Source organism: Photinus pyralis, unplaced genomic scaffold (genome assembly GCF_008802855.1).
Source record: "Photinus pyralis isolate 1611_PpyrPB1 unplaced genomic scaffold, Ppyr1.3 Ppyr1.4_LG1, whole genome shotgun sequence".
NCBI classification, from domain to species: domain Eukaryota; kingdom Metazoa; phylum Arthropoda; class Insecta; order Coleoptera; family Lampyridae; genus Photinus; species Photinus pyralis.
The window spans coordinates 26,475,962-26,488,389 of NW_022170249.1; the positions used below are offsets into that span (position 1 = coordinate 26,475,962).

The 12,428-nt window shown below is 39.8% G+C and overlaps 1 long non-coding RNA gene across 1 annotated transcript; it reads left to right on the forward strand.

The window, feature by feature from the left end:
* Positions 1–11,684: 11,684 nt before the first annotated feature.
* LOC116166836 lies at positions 11,685–12,069 on the forward strand. Its single transcript, XR_004144420.1, has 2 exons — positions 11,685–11,813; positions 11,956–12,069. It is a non-coding gene; the product is annotated as an uncharacterized LOC116166836 (long non-coding RNA).
* Positions 12,070–12,428: the final 359 nt, after the last annotated feature.

The window sequence follows — 12,428 nt, forward strand, 5'->3', positions numbered from 1 at the left end:
AAACAACGTAGGTTTAATTATAAACATTCAGCAACCCGTATAGCAATTGAACACACATTCGGATTATTAAAAGGCAGATTTCGTATACTGCGTTATGTAAATGTGTATGACACCAAAGAAATCCCAAAGGTTATAATGTGCTGTTGTGTATTGCATAATATTTGTATTAATTTTAATGATATCGATCTTGAGGAGTACAATGATAGTATGCAGGAAGATGTTCCGCATGATATTGATGTAAATAATAATGGTCGCACTAAACGTGACTACTTAGCAGATATACTACAAACGTAAGAACAAATAAAATGTTTAATTCCCAACTGTTTTGTTTCCATTACAAAATAAAATGAAAATTCTATGTAAGTATTAACATATCTAATTTAACGATTTAAAAATTTGTCGATTACGGAAATGAAGCGATCCTGCATCTGCATTTTTTCTCTGTGTCGTTTTTCGACGTCTTCTTTATATGTTTTAAATCATATAGGCTCCTCATCTGAGTGCTGTTGTCCAGAGTTGGACTGGGTCACTGGGTCAACTGGGTCACCTGGGTCACTAAATTTCACTGGGTCACGTCATACTCTTTTCAGTTAGACCCAGTGACCCAGTTTGACCCATTGACCCAGTGACCCAACTTGACCCAGTTTGACCCAGTGACCCAGTTTGACCCAGCGACCCAATTTCACCCGGGGACTCAATTCGACCCAGTCACCTAGTTTGATCGAATAACGCAGTTAGGTCAGTGCCCTCGATTCAAGTGTACAGATTATGAAATAAATGAATCTGAATGCTGGTTTGTTGAAAATAATACTCGATTGCTTGACAACTGCCATTTCTGTGATGTTTGCTTTAATACTGCCGTAAAAAACTTTCCATGTCCCGAATTGTATTAGAATACTGTTATTTCTTTGCTTCAGGGCTTAGTTTGCTTACAGGTGTTCATTCACATTTAATTTTTTTCTACTAGTTAGCTTAATCCAAATAAATCTTTTATCTAAATACTTTAATTGATTACTTGACTACAAACTATAAACAAATGCATTTGATTTTTTTAGGTATTAGTTCTCTTGAATGAAATTGGGCTACGTGCTTGTTGCCGAATATTATTGAGGAAGTTTTTTTTTTAAATTAAAAGTTACTTGAAATTGTTTTGGATGATACCTAACAATAATTTAATTACTGGGCCACCGGGTCAAGACGGGTCACTGAGTAAAGCTGGGTCAAGATGGGTCACTGGGTCAAGCTGGGTCACCGGGTCAAGCTGGGTCACCGGGTCAAACTGGGTCAAGCTGGGTCACCGGGTCAAGCTGGGTCACTGGGTCAAGCTGGGTCACCGGGTCAAGCTGGGTCACCGGGTCAAGCTGGGTCACCGGGTCAACTGGGTCACCGGGTCACTGGGTCAGTAAACTAACTGGGTCACCGGGTCACTTTATGCTTGACCCAGTCCAACTCTGCTGTTGTCGTCGCTTCTTATTCCTTTGTGGCATTTCATTGTTATGAGGAGTTTCACAAGCACTACTAGTGCTAGGTGACTGCAGATCTTGTTCCTGATCATTCTGAAACAAAAAATAGTGAGTAAGTTAATCCAAAAACAAGAGATAGTACCAAAATCAACGTGTTACATTCTGCTACAGGATGTATATCCGGATTTGCACTTAGAACATGGTCTAATAAATCAAAGTATTTAAAATGGATCCGACCTCTTCCTGTTTTGTTGTTATTATCGATGACTTCCTTATAAGACTTTTTAAAATTTGTTATCACATTGTTCCCATGTTACGGGATAACCTGATTCTGTCATACTGTTTGCTATTCTTTGCCAGACACTCCGATTGGTCATTTTGGTTCCTTCAAAATTTTGTCGATTTTCTTCATATAAGGAAATCAGAAGTTTTACTTCTGGGTCATTCCACTGATGACTGTTGTTTTGTTGGGTTGTAGAATCAGAAGGTGGAATATTTTCCACTTCTTCAAGAATACTTTCCTGTTCTTCCACGGTGTTCTCCTCATACATGACTGTTTCTTCGGAATTAATTTCAGGTTCGAAATTACGTGGATCGACATGTGCTACCTTTATATGTCCTTTTACTTTGCTTGCATACGAAATGGGCACATCTTGCTAAATATTCGTTATTTACCATATTCATTTTGACCGCTGTATAACACATCAAAATATAAACATAACCGCACTAATTTAAAGTAACCTCGTTAACCTTACTCATAGAGGAGGGTTACTATTACACCAACCCGGTTGCACACTGAGCGATTTTACGAACGTACAAATTGTACTCGGATTTATTAAAAGAACAGTTTTTGCATCTCTGGTTTAAACCTGGTTACTCCGTTTTATTTTCCGAAAACGCCTCGGGTCAAGGTGGATTCATATTCATAACGGTGGCGGCACTCCGGCCTACAGCGCTGTCCAAATCTGACCGCGTATGCTTATTGCCTACCTTTCAGTCGTAGGCTGGTTTTACTGTGGAGTTATATGGGAGATTAGGCGTTTTTTGCCAATATTATCATTATTTCGATACTTTTGAAGTTGAAATCAATATAGCGTGTTATTATACCTATCTATTGTCATTTCAATATACGAAAAGGACTACGTTTGTTTTATGAACAACAGAATCAGTACCTTAAATTTTTCCGCCTGATTAAAGGCAACTCAACGTACACATTATTTCAAGTTTTTATGGTCGGTTTCTCCAACATTATTTCTTACTTCACTTCGACCACAGACAACATATACTACAGACGGTCAATCTTAAGGGGAAAAAGCACGCTAAGTTTTGTTTCAAATGTCCCCTTATTTAAAAACCTGCTATCCCTCTATTTTGCTCCATCTATTAGCGCATACAACAATGTGTTGGTTCTTCTACAGATTTCTTTTATTGGAATGGTTTTGCAAATTGTCTAGAGAAAGAAGTATTGATACTTTTTTGTTAGAAAGCTGTCCCACAACAAATCCCCATAATTTACATCATAAGAATCGATATAACTTGCACCACTTTTCGAATTCTCGAAAAAAGTGTAATCTCCGTGTTTGTTTATATACCTACGTAAGTCTACTTGCCTACTTGTCTCTCCGTTTGTGGAATAAATCTTGCAATCAGCATTAACTTGGATAAAGAAAACCTAAACGTAAGCAAATTTTCGAATGAATATTTGCCTCATATGTAATAAATCCCATTTGAGGTGTGCAATTATCGGTCAATTACAGCGGTAATTGCATTGTAGAAAACGAAAGAGCCCTGCGATAATTGCACATTTCATGGGAATACACTTAACAATTTTATAAGTAGGAATGTTGTCAATACAACCCCTTGACCTTCTAAACCCTGACTGACATTCAGGTAAAATATTATTTTCATTGCAGTGCCATGTCAACCTTTCGAGGAGAATTAACGTAAATAATTTTGTACAGCAATTAATAAGAGCTATTCCGCCATTTGGTCTTCTACACAAAAAAAGCTGAGTGGTCCAGTAACGCCTTTCTTTGGTACCTTTATTCACTCTCTTTGTTCGGTGTAGATAATCGCAATAATTACGAATAACGCATATTTCTTTTTTGAAAAATGAGGCATTATTATTAATAAACAATAGCTGTCTACGCGCGGAACGCAACGAAACTACAGATGTAGTAAATAGTACAGTCAAATTAGACCAAAAAATGGGCATTCCGTGCATCAGATGTGTCATCTCTATTTTTTCTTTTAAATTGTTAGGATGCATATGGATGTGAAAAATTCAAGTCTTCGACATTGAAAGATCTGTGCGAGCGACACAGCACTTGAAAACATGTCATTTTTCTTATACCATTTTTTGGTTTTTGTAAGTTTTACTCCTGAAGGACCGATTTTAATGCAATTATTGTCGTACACTTTTTTGAACTAGATCAAATTTCTGACAATTTAAGCCCTTAACCGTCACCGTAAGTCTAATAGTTTCCGAGTTTTATCAAAATTTGCGTTTTTTTTTCGCAGAAACTAAACTTTCCAAATATGCACGATGAATTGTCGTAAGTCGTGAGTCGTAATAAACTTGTTGAAGAAGTGCTAAAAATTGCGGATAATAAAAGCAAATTTTGATTTTTGTCTTTTGGTGGAAAAATATCAATGTTAGCCCAGGCACTTTAGACAAAAAAATGCCCTAAATTAGACAAAATTAGTAACTAGCTGATTTTTGGTGAGGTGTTAGTATATGATAAGGTAAGTATTTTCTGAAAGTTCCCCTTATTTCCCCCGCTTGCTTCACCCGGTACAGCGATAGAAAGAGCCTGTGACCGGAAAGTAATGAAATCTCTATTGTGCTCCATCTATGGCACCGATTTTGGTGGTTGTGGTCTTAAATTGTTCAAAATGACAGTGGTTGTGCTAAATAATAACCATTGCAATAATCGATAACATTTTGAGGTGTTTTATTTGGAATTTTATGTAAATTTTAGCAATCTTTTAACCACAAATCCAATAAATAATTAAAGCGCGTCTAGAGCGCCTAAAATGAAGAACTTTGTTACAATTTCGCATCTTTAACATCCTTATCATCCTGCAGAGGATGCGATCGATGCATTGGTGCAATCTCCAATACAGCGGGAAGGACAAGCTAGGGCGCTGTCACAATGTCTATCACAATGGCCTTTACAATCATATGTATAATTAAATGAAAAAACCCGTCAGGGGCTTGGTGCCGGGGTGACTTGCTCGTGAGATATCCGGAATCCCCATTCTGTGGGTGTTAGCCAATATTGTACTTGAAGATACACGAGGTGAGAATGGAGAAACACCGTGTCAGCCATCGCGTCAGTTGAAAGACGAATGGTCAAGTCGAATTCTAATGAAACTTTCTGGTGAGCCACAGTGTATATCGAAACTGGTTTTTCTGCAGATGCGTTCAACAAGTTCCAAACTGTTTTCTTCCCTTTTCGGAATCAAGACGAAGTCTTGTCGAATCCCGACGTCGCGTCGCATGTAAAAAGAGCAAAATCTCTTTTGTGCGACCGAGGCGCGTGGCGCAGTGGTTGCGCTCACCGATGCCATTCGAATCCCGTTGCCGACTGCTCTGTCTGTGGTTTTGTCAGGGGGTTTTCCTCAGACATACGTAGCTTCGCATAATGCTAGCATTATGTTGAAATTACTAGGCGAATGCTGGAGTAGTATTCTCCCCCTCAGCACCCTAACTCCGTTCCTTCCGTTCCCATCCCTAATTTTACCCATATACAGGGTGATTCCTATAGTACCTGCCACCGTTTGGGAGCGTGTAGGTGGTACGTAGGGGAGTATTTTGATATAGGACACTTGGGGTCGGAAATCTAAAATAAGGGTGCCAGAGCCAAATTTACCTTCTGGAATTTCGCGCCTGTAGGTAGGCACCCCAACCGGCCGGCGGTGCACACGGAGCGATCTCAGGCGGCGATGTGTGGCTGACACTTGATCAGAATTTTGTTTAAACCCACGAAATCCCGTCTGCAACGACGCGTATCAAGTGAAAAAACACTATGGCACGTTTTACTAACACGGAATACGCGGACATGCACTTCATGTACGGATTGGCAAATGGTAACGCACGAGCTGCACGACGAGCGTACGCTGAGCGGTATCCAAACCGTCAGTTACCCTGCAGACAGGTCTTTCAAGAAGTTCACTTCCGACTGTGCGAGACAGGGCAATTGCAGGTAAGCTGACGGAGGCTTTAACTTTACACACAGATTCGTGATGCACATCGATACTTGGGTCATTTAAGCACCCATTTCGAAAAGTTTGTTTGTTTACACCGACCTCCTCCTATTTCGCAGCCCACTAGCGCCCGTGATCGCGATCGCCCGTTGGTAAATGCCTTAGAGGAGGATGTGTTGGAACGTTTCGAGGCAAATCCGCGTACTAGCACTCGACTTGTAGCAGATCAGGTGGGTTGTAGTCAACACACAGTGTGGAACATCGCCAACAACAACAACTTACACCCCTATAAGTTTAAGAAGGTGCAAGAGTTACGGCCGGGTGACCATGAAAGGAGGCTGGAATTCTGCAACTTAGTCGTCCAGGAGGAAGAAGCTAATCCGAATTTTCTGAGGAGCGTGCTAGTTACTGACGAGAAAGGATTCTCAAGAGAGGGGACCTTCAATCCTCGTAACAGCCACTACTGGGCGGAGCACAATCCTCATGAAACGTTTACGCGAGGATACCAGGACAAGATTTCTTTAAACGTTTGGGCTGGCATCCTGGGGGACAACCTACTGGGGCCTTACATCCTCCCTCCGCGTCTAAATGCCCATAATTACCTGATTTTCCTGCGCGAGGTGCTACCAGAACTTTTAAGGGATGTTCCAGTGAACTTGTACTGGGACCACTGGTTCCAGCACGATGGGTGCCCTGCTCACTACGGGCGGCAGGTGAGGGAACACTTGGACCAAACCTATCCGGACAGATGGATCGGCCGTGGAGGTGCGGTGGAGTGACGTGCCCGCTCGCCCGACATCACCCCATTAGATTTTTACTTGTGGGGTGTGATGGAAGCGCACGTCTACGAGACTCCCGTCGAATCCGAAGAGGACTTAATTGCGCGCGTCGTCATGGCCGGAGAGGCTGTTCGCCAAGACATAGGAGTCTTCACGCGAATTCGAGGGGAGTGGTTGGCTAGATGTAGGAAGTGCATTGAGAACAACGGTGGCCACGTTGAACACTTGTAAACGTTATTGCTTTTGACTGTCGTTTTCCCTCCTTCCCTCCCATGTCGCTTCCTCGCGCTAACTCGCTCTGCATCGCTCCGCGCTAAACGTCGGTCGGTTGGGTTGCCTACATACAGGCGTGAAATTCCAGAAGATAAATTTGGTTCTGGCGCCCTTATTTTGGATTTCCGACCCCAAGTGTCCTATATGAAAAGACTTCCCCTAGGCACCCCCTATACGCTCCCAAACGGTGGCAGGTACTATAGGAATCACCCTGTATACTTACATTCCCGTTCTCTGGCTGAAGAAGCTCTGGCAAACCTGAACAGCCCGCCTCCGGCGTCCCTGTAGTCAGGGGTGTCGGAGGAATGAAACACGACGACCTTTTCCTTTTCTTTTGTGCGGTGAATTTTTTTTAACGTCTTGTATGGTAAGAACCTTTATCTTTTTAGTAGTTGGTTTAACGAAAAACATTTTCGAATAAATTCGCATCCATCGCAACTACGGCAACTTGGTCTAAAGTGGTCGCCTCGATAACGACCGTCACAATCAAGGTGTCGGCGTTTTGCTTTATCTGCAAGTCCACACAGCGAGATCTTCTGCTTTCCTCACAGGCGTTTCGTGCTCGTTGATAAGCCATACCCGTCAAATACTACCACTGTGGACTGACCATCGTGTGTCAGTACGCATTGGACATACGAATGGCAAATCCCGGTTAGCTACGTCGCGACCAAACCCCTTTCCTGAGAAGGAACGTCGACAACGTAGTGCACTTTGTAGGTCGGCGAACTATCAGTGTATGCATCATACTTCTCTATAGTTTCCTCTAACACTGACTTTGTTGTTTTCCTCATGTAAGGCCCATCAAACAACGATGGTGCGGCTTCGGAGCGAGCTCATACGAGATAATCCTTATGGTCCTCTCCTCTGGACATTTCGACATGCAAGTGATTCTCATAAAAAGCTGATAAGGGTCTACTCGTGTCTCCTTGCCTCTGATTTTTAATGTGCCGTTTACGACGCGATGTTCAGTGGTTTACCTCGGTTTTACCACCCGCACGTTAGTAAGGGAAGTATTTCAGTGGGGTCAAAAATGACCCCCACTCCTTTGACGGAAATACAGATTTTGAAGCACCATGATCCAGGAATCAAACATCCAACAAAATCTCAATGATGTCGGTTTGTCGGTCCGTGTGTAGGTACTCTCATTTCAGGCTAAAGGGCTGAACTGATTGGACTCAAATTCGGTACACATATTCTTAGATATAAATGGGTAGAATTGCGCATGCGCAGGTGTGCGAGTGGTATGCGTGCTAGACACTGCAATTTTTTTATGTTTCATTGTAACGTCACAAAAATTACCAAACATTTTAAAGAAAACAGTTTAAAATGACATGAATTGTTGTAGTGGTTATTCTTTAGCATAACCACTACTATGGTGAACAATTTAAGTCCACAACCACCAAAACTGTGCCAGAGATGGAGCGAAATAGCGATATTATTGTATTCGCATCACTTAAGTCTTTTTTATCGCTCTACCGGGCGAAGCAAGCGGAGGAAGTGAGGGGAACTTTCAGAAAATACTTACCTTATCACACACTAACAACTCGCCAAAAATCAGCTAATTACTAATTTTGTCTATTTTTTAACCTAAAGTGCCTGGGCTATGTATTATGATGCCTTATTCAAACCATAGTGTTGTGAGTAAGGCTTTCTGCTACTGTCACAGATCTTTTATAGTCGGTGTCCCTTGTCGAGCAAGGTCAGATAAAAGGAAAAAATTCACAGATTTCGCAATCCATGCAACAGATAGTGGATCTTGCTGAAGAAGAAGATCTTTCTTATCATGGGAGAAGCTGAGGATCCAGAGGATATCAGCATTCTAGCTCCTTCTGTGCGGATTTTTGGAGACTCCTCACCACAAAGTCCCCCCAAACGAACAAAATTATAAAAATGTTCATGAGGTTTTTATGCGAAAAAAAGGCAAATTTGATTAAAACTGAAGAATTTACGAATTTTTGAAACGCTGTATCTCCAAAACTATTAGACTTACAGAGCCGGTTAAGGGCTTGAATTGTCACAAATTTTGTCTAGTTTAAAAAAGTATACGACAGTAATTGCTTTAAAATCTGTCCTTCAGAACTAAAACTACCCAAAACCTAAAGATAATAGAAAAAATGGCGTATTTTCGAGTGGTGCGTTGCTCGCACAGGTTTTTGGATGTCGAAAACTTGGATTTTTGACATCCATACTCAGCCTAACAATTAAAAAAAATAGAAGTGACACATCTGATGCAAGGTATTATGATAATTTGACTGGGCTAAAAGCAATCAAGTTCACATTGAAACTACTTTTCAGCGCAAATCTCTTTGAAATGACTGGAAAACCGACAGCATAGTGGATAGCGTGCGTTGTTCGTTACGAAATTATTTGCGACCGTTTTCGTGTGGCGCACAGTCCACATAGACAAAATTTTCGGCGCACACGGGCTTATTTGTGTCGAATTAAACACACAACGCAAATATTTACCAATGTGGATCCGCCTTTAGGTTACGCAGAGTTTTATAATGTTCCCAATGACTAGGACGTCCACTGCGTTTAAAGCGTTGAAGTGCTTTATTTCTTAGTGAAATCATAATCTTCAAGATATCCGTTAACCAAGGAACGAATGGTTTTATAAATTTTGATGTTTTCACTGGAGCATAAACATCTAGTAAATGTATAATAAGTATTTACAGTAAAGAACTGCACTTTATCATCTATGCTAGGAAGATTGTAAATTGTGTTCTAATCGACAGTTCTTAAGTCGCGGTCGAATAACTGATAGTCAAAGTGCTTAAAATCTCGATAGGTATGTTCTTTCCAAGGCTGGCGGAGTGCTGCACAATAGGTTTATTTGGCAAACCAATTCGTGCAATGGTTTCCTTTAATTATTTCGCAGATTCGCGACTCTACTGACAAATTTAATAAACTTGGGCACTTGTTAGCGTATTTTCGTCAAAGTGAAAAATCGCTATAGGCTGCACTTTGTCGTCCGTCCGTCACACGTACTCCTTCTACACTACTGAACCGATTTGGGCGATATAGGGCTCATTTGAAAGGGCTTGGTCCAAGGATTCCGTACATACCTATATTTGTTGGTTTTGCGCATGCGCAGTGTCAAAAGTTTGAATTAACGCATGTACAATGCTAACTTTTTTTATTTATGAAGATATTTAAATGAAACTGTATATGCAAACACTACGAATATAAGTAAAATTAACGACGTTTTTCAAAATGTTGTTTTGCGCATGCGCAATGGTAACTTTCTGATTTACGAAATATCAATGTAGGCACTTTGATGAAACTAAAACCACAGATCTACACATACATATACATTTTTATGTGTAGATCTGTGCTAAAACTAATACCGGTTTCAAAATTAACGAAATTTCTAATGTAAATGATGCGCAATATTATTTACGAAATCATTTAAAAAAGTTTCATATGTAGACACTTCGAATAAAAGTAAAACTAATGCCCATTTCAAAATTTGTTTGTATTTGTATACGCTCCGCTACTTTTCATTAAACTGTATAGATTTCGACGATAGGCGGCTCATTTGAATGGGTAAGGATCTCGTGCCTACCGGTATTTTTCCCTGGTCCTAGCATTAATATTATTAGGAGGAAAATTCGCTCTCGTCTTTATGTTTGCATAATGACTTTTTAAACTTGTTTGTATAATGCTCGCTCTTACATACGCTACAAGAAATTTTGTTAGTATGTATCGTTTATACACCGCGGACCGGACCCTGTGGCCTTGTGTTTGTTTAACTGTTTGTTGACGTTTCAATCCACGTTTACAGAATTTGGTGCCGATTGATTAGAGCTTAAGGAACCTAACGACTCGAGCAGTTGAATAAGTTGAAAGGTTTGTACACTACAACTAGCTAGACTTAGGAATAAAGAAAGCTTATCTTTACTCTGGGGCGACGAATGTCCAGAAGTTTCCTCAGCTGAATTGCAGCTTGATTGTTGTTGAAAAGTTATCGATAAGTTCTGTAGATCATCTCGTTGCTCGAATGGGTCAATGTTTGAGATCTTAGATTGATCTCCGACTCTTCGAATAAAGGACCAGGTTGTTTCGCAACCAACGAATAATTTTATTGAATACGATTACACGTAATGATTTATTGTTCACATTATATAAATCGATTACTTTGAGTAGATAAGTTACAAGTATTTTGTTGACGACTGATTTTGATAAGACTCAAAATGTACCTAACTGCTCAAGGCTAACTATGTAACATACTATGAAAAACTCCTTTATTGCGTCCATATGGTCGACAAGGCAGCCGTTTTGCATGGTCACATACGTTATACCAAAGAGTATATAACGAATACTCTTTGGTTATACCAAAGAGTATATAACGTATGTATACTCTTTGGTTATACATAAATTAACTAAATTCTGACAACTTATAGGTATACGAGTATAGAAATTAGTCAGCGCTTTTCCTTTAAACCCAACTTAGGTTTAAATGGGACGGAAGCCGTAAATAACATATTGAAATGCTGCTGAATTAAAAAGAAAGAATTATTCTAGGCCTAACAAGTCATGTTTAGTAAAATAAAATGCTATGTTACTTATAGAAAATTTGAGTATCAGTTTCCGGCGACCATTTTCTCCACAACGAGATACCAATTTATACTATCGGAATTTGACTCGTGTTCTGTTTGACGGGAAACCGGAAAATCTGCCACTGGAAGAACAACTAATAGAGATTTTGACAAGCACCACCCATAAATGAATTTTAATACGCAATCTTTAACAGATTTCTGGACTGAACTTCCTGATAAATGTGTCGTAATAAAAGCCAAAACAATTCATATTTTGTTTTTCAGATAGATAATTATTAAAATTATTACTGAGCGTTTTCGGTTTTGCGCATAAGTTGACGATAAATGTCTATTTTTGAAATAATCTCACTACTTGAGGTGAGTTGATATTCATAAAATTTATTCGGCAGAGTAAAATTACTGGGAGGGGGAAAGACTAAGCATTAGTATAAAAGAATGGACATTCGACGATATTATTATCAAGTAGAGCATTCGCAATACTACAGCTTAAAAATGAAATTCGTGGGTTTGATTCTTGTCGTAGCTAAGGCGTAAGTACTATTTTTTGCTATTATATAATGTCTTATAGAATTAGTCCGGCTTTATTAAGTGACATTTATAAATCGTATTATGTACATATGTACAATATCATTTACATTATCCGCATAAAAATACAGTTTGTTTCTTTTTTAGCGAGAAATCTGGAGCCAAGTGCTGTACGGAATAGTAGGCAGCAGGAACACAGTTTTTTGTCTATATAGAATTTTAATTACTGTATAGAGTTGAATAAAATGTAGATTACCTACATATTGACGTTTAATTTAAATTGAATAAAGCACATTACAAGACGTATGTAATAAACAGGAGCGGACCAAAATTGAACTTTGTGAAACGCCGCACATCTCTTCATTGCAATCTAAAGAGCTAACACCATGTGACACTAGCTAACTGATATCTCCCCTTTAGAAACTTTAATTATTACCTCAGCCCAGATTCGAAGACCCGACCTCCGGCTTTATAGCCCAGCGCTGTACCATTTAACTACATAATGAAGAATTAATAACAGAGTGGAATGTCTGATGATGCCCGCGAAAAGTAGTCTCAAGATGTAATTTTGCAAATCAGCGCTGTTTCACAACTTTGTACTAAACACTTATTATCGGGGA